This window comes from Dioscorea cayenensis, chromosome 10 (assembly GCF_009730915.1).
Source record: "Dioscorea cayenensis subsp. rotundata cultivar TDr96_F1 chromosome 10, TDr96_F1_v2_PseudoChromosome.rev07_lg8_w22 25.fasta, whole genome shotgun sequence".
NCBI classification, from domain to species: domain Eukaryota; kingdom Viridiplantae; phylum Streptophyta; class Magnoliopsida; order Dioscoreales; family Dioscoreaceae; genus Dioscorea; species Dioscorea cayenensis.
The window spans coordinates 19,134,783-19,139,058 of record NC_052480.1 but is presented as its reverse complement, the minus strand read 5'-3'; the positions used below and the strand labels follow the sequence as shown (position 1 = coordinate 19,139,058).

The 4,276-nt window shown below is 44.4% G+C and overlaps 1 non-coding gene across 1 annotated transcript; it reads left to right on the top strand.

The window, feature by feature from the left end:
* The first annotated feature begins 695 nt into the window (after positions 1 to 695).
* LOC120271394 lies at positions 696 to 804 on the top strand. Its single transcript, XR_005540004.1, has one exon. It is a non-coding gene; the product is annotated as a small nucleolar RNA R71 (small nucleolar RNA).
* Positions 805 to 4,276: the final 3,472 nt, after the last annotated feature.

The following is a 4,276-nucleotide window of genomic DNA, read 5'->3' as shown; positions in this document are numbered from 1 at the left end:
TGCCCAACTTGGTTCTCCAATGATTGGATGGAGGCCTGAACATTCCTCAGAACGGTGTTCACTTCAGCGAATTGATTGTTGATGTTCACAAATTTTTGCCTCGATCTTGATCATGAATCTCGCTAACACATCTTCGGTGGAGAACTTCTTCTCGACTGCTTGAGGAAAGTTGCTGTGGAAAGTCCCACGAGGCTGCTTGGGGGCCGAGGTTCTTGTTGTTGACCCCAAGAAAAAAATTTGGGTGATTCCTCCACCCCCGATTGTATGTGTTTCCATAGGGATTGCACGGACCTCGAGGGGCCTCCCCAACATAATCAAGCTGTCTCGATTGGGGCAACGAGAGGCTATTGAGATTGGACACTGAACAGTAGCATGCCCCGCCCCACAAGTCTCATAAGACAAAAGCGCTCCGAATTTGAGCTTGAACCCAACATAAAGCGATCGAATCTCTTTGTTAGGGGCCTCCACCTTAGCGGCTAGTGCGGTGTTGTTATCTATCTCATAAATTCCAGCTGCCTTAGGTGGTTTCTGTCTAGTAGACCAGTGGCATTCGTTACTCGCCATGTTTTCAATCAACATTTCAGCATCTTCAGGGGTTTTATTACTCAATGACCCCCCTGCTGCAACATCGATGAGTTGTCTAGTTGCATAATTCAGACCATTGCAAAAGCATCTGAATTCTCATCCACGAGGAGAAGCCATGATGGGGGGCACTTGCGTAGGAGATCCTTGAATCTCTCGTGGGCTTCAAAAAAAGTGTCTCGAGTCCCCTTGCGGGAATCGCGAAATTTCTTGCCTCAATCTAGTCGCTTTGCTTGGTGGGAAATACCTAGCAAGAAATCTGTCCACCATTTCCTTCAAGTGGTGATCGACCCGGTGCTAATGACGTGAGCCACCGATATGCTTTGCTCCCCTTAGGCTGAAAGGGAATAATCTCAATCTTATCGCATCATCAGACACTGAGTTAATCTTGAAGGTGGAACAAATTTGGAGGAAGCGAGACAAATGCGCATGCGGGTCTTCATCAGCTAACCCATCAAATTGTACTGAATTTTGGATCATCCCAATTGTGCTTGCTTTGATTTCAAAGTTGTTAGCCGACACGGTGGGAGCATGTACACTTGAATTCCTCACCGATGGCGAGGGCCTTTCATAATCGGACAAAGTGCGCCTTGGTTCTGCCATGGCTGAAGGTTCACTAATCTCAACCCGTGTTCCTTGATGTTCTGAACTCTCAGCCACCTCTCTCAATCTTTGATGCAAGGTTCTCTCAATTTCAGTCGACAGGGTTCTACTAGATTTGTTTGATTTGCACGTGTCATAAGATGGTACCTAGCACAATATTTGAGAGCCAATAATCGAGGATATAAAAGTACGAGATAATAAAAATAAAAAAATAAGAACAAGTGAAATGGAAATATATGTACAAAAAAAGAAGCGAGATGAACAAAAATAAAAAGAAAAAATGGCTAAATCAATAAACTCTAAGTTTTCCGAGTATTCCTTGTGGGTCCCCGACAACGGCGCCAAAAACTTGATGAGTGCGATCCGCAAGTGCACGGAGTCGTCAAGTAATACCTCTCGTGCGAGCACGAGAGGGTCGTATTCCCTGGGCCCAAGGATCTACCCTTACTTCCTCTTCGCTTATTGTCTAGCCGATGCAGTTCGAAAGGTTTCTCTAATCTATTAATTTAAATAAAATAACTACAAGTGGAGACTAAAAATACGGAGAGGGGTATAAAAATCGGGGAAAGGAACGGTCACGGATGCGGATTCCCTAGGGGCTACTAAAGTGCACAGGGATGCTAAGAATGTCATGCAATTGAAGGTTTGGACCTAGAGATTTCCTAGATTAGGTCAACCCGATGGTCACGGCCATTGACCCCTAATCCGGTATAAGTATTGACACAGAATTTCTTCCGATCAAATCCTCATACGATTGCATTAACAAGTGGGGAAATCCCTAATTAGAGCCGGAACACAACTTGGTCTAGCCCTAATGGTGGAGGGGTACAGAATACCCGATGGTCACGGCGTATTCGTACATGAATCCCTTCCAAACTTGGTGTGTCTAGTACAAGGGCGATGGTCACGCTACCAAGTACAACCTAGCAGTTGGTTTACAGAGTTCTCATGTAAGCAACACATCAAATGCACCAAGAATGAATCTCAAAACACAACAATTGCAATAAACAAACTTAAATCATCCAAATACACAAGTTCACCCCAAGGTTCACCGGCATCCGGTGACCTTGGGGTCTACTCGTCCATACAAACAAATCCAAGCAACAAATCCATGCAAACAACTACAAATGGCATAATAAAAACTCCCTCAAACGATGGAAGAAGGAAGACAAGCCAAGCTAGGTGGAAAGGCTTCCACGGACGCCGCAATGGGGGTGGCTTCCCTCGTCGTCTACAAACTCCCAAAGAAGAGATCGATGAAGATCTAGCCAAATCTGAGCTTCTCCCTTAGATTTCCCTTCTCCAAAACATGTAATCTTGCCTCTCAAAGACTGGTGAAAATCGGCTTGAAAAACTCTCCCCAAAAACTCCTCCCCTTGCCCTAAAAGAAATCAGCTTCTTATATACCCCGTCAGTCCATGCGGGATCCATGCGTGCGCATGGAGCCCGTGAAGCTCACAGCCAAATGCCCAAAAACCCTTCCGTGCTACAGTGCAAACCTCACGGGAACCCAAAAATGCGGGCCCATGGAGCCCGTGAAACTCCCAGCCAAATGCTCGCAGCAAGAACAATGACACGCTACGTCGATACATCGCTACGGTCTGGGGACCCCAAAAAAAATGCCGTTTTTGATGTCGAATTCATCCGATTTGCATTTTTTTGAGCATTGTTTGACTCATTTAAGACCTGCAACACCGAAATAACCAATTTAGACATAAAACGGGCATCAATTCGTTAACATATTCACAAAAGATACAAGATTAATACATATAAAATACATACATTTAGGCGTTTATCAGAAGCCAATGTAGATCGTGAATGCACCAAATTGGAGGAAATCTTGAGAAGGTTCAAATGCGAAGACATAAGTCAGGGTCAAGATGCGAGAATGTGTGCCAACCTTCTTGTATTCAAGTTAGAACAAGGATTTGGAGGGGCACAAGGGCAGTCACATTCAAGCATTCTGGCTTGAGCATGTATAACAAGATCTCCACCAACATATCCGTTATTGAAGAAGCAAAGTGATCTACGACATAAACGTGTGCTAGTTTATGTTACCTTGATGAAAACATGGATTCAGGAGTGTTTCGGGTAGATACTGTAGCAGGGTACTGGCGCAAAGCAGTGTAGCATTTCACTGTAGTAGGTACTTTTCACAGCCGCCAGAAAATGAGTTAAATAGAGAATCCATATGGGCGTGCATTAATTCAACATGCCCGTGCGGAAAATCAACAGGGACGCCAACAGGGGTGTGTGGATTCCCGATTCCAGCCCTTTAAATGCCGATTTCAGCATTCCATCTTTTCCCCAACTTGAGAGAGAGCTGCGGCTAGGGTTTTGAGAGGTATTGGCTAGGGATTTGGAGAGGTTCTACGGCTCTAATATCGTGCTCCGTTTGGAAGAAGGTTAGTTGGAGAGCTTTTGTTGGCACCGATCCTGCGAAATGTATCCTAGGCTGGACAAAGGGACCCTTGGATGTGTAGAGGACTCTCCACAAGACTATCGGAATGACTATTGAGGGATTTTTCTATGGATTCTTTGCTTTTACATTTGATTTCATTGATTGTAATTAGCTCCATGGAGAGCTAAACCCCCTAGTAGGTACTTGGGTATTTATGAACCCTAGGATGTATTCGTTTCATTGAACCTCTTTATTATGCTTTCAATTAATTGATGTTTTATTTGATTTCCAATCTTGTATGCTTGATTGTATGAATACTTCCTTAGAGTGAAACTAGGGTTGAGAGTTCTTGTTGGTAACCCTTGTGTGTGAGTGACACACCACGAGGGTTAGACAAAGCTAGATTGGAGAGGTTAAGAGGGTGAGTCGAGAGGTAGCGGAGCGTCTCTTTTCCCCTCTGATGTGATTTATTCTACCTCTATTTCCTCGAGGTCTTTGTAGTTATAGTAGAGTGAATGGTCTAAGGGATGACCTTACGCTGGGCTTAGTTGTAGAGACAACGGAGTAAAGCATTAAATTGAGTTTAGCACCTAGGGCTTAATTGTGGCTAGGGACCTACCACCTAGAGCAAAGGGTTAGGTCTACATCTAGGAAGAGGATTAATCACTTGGAATCCCTAGAATTCATTGC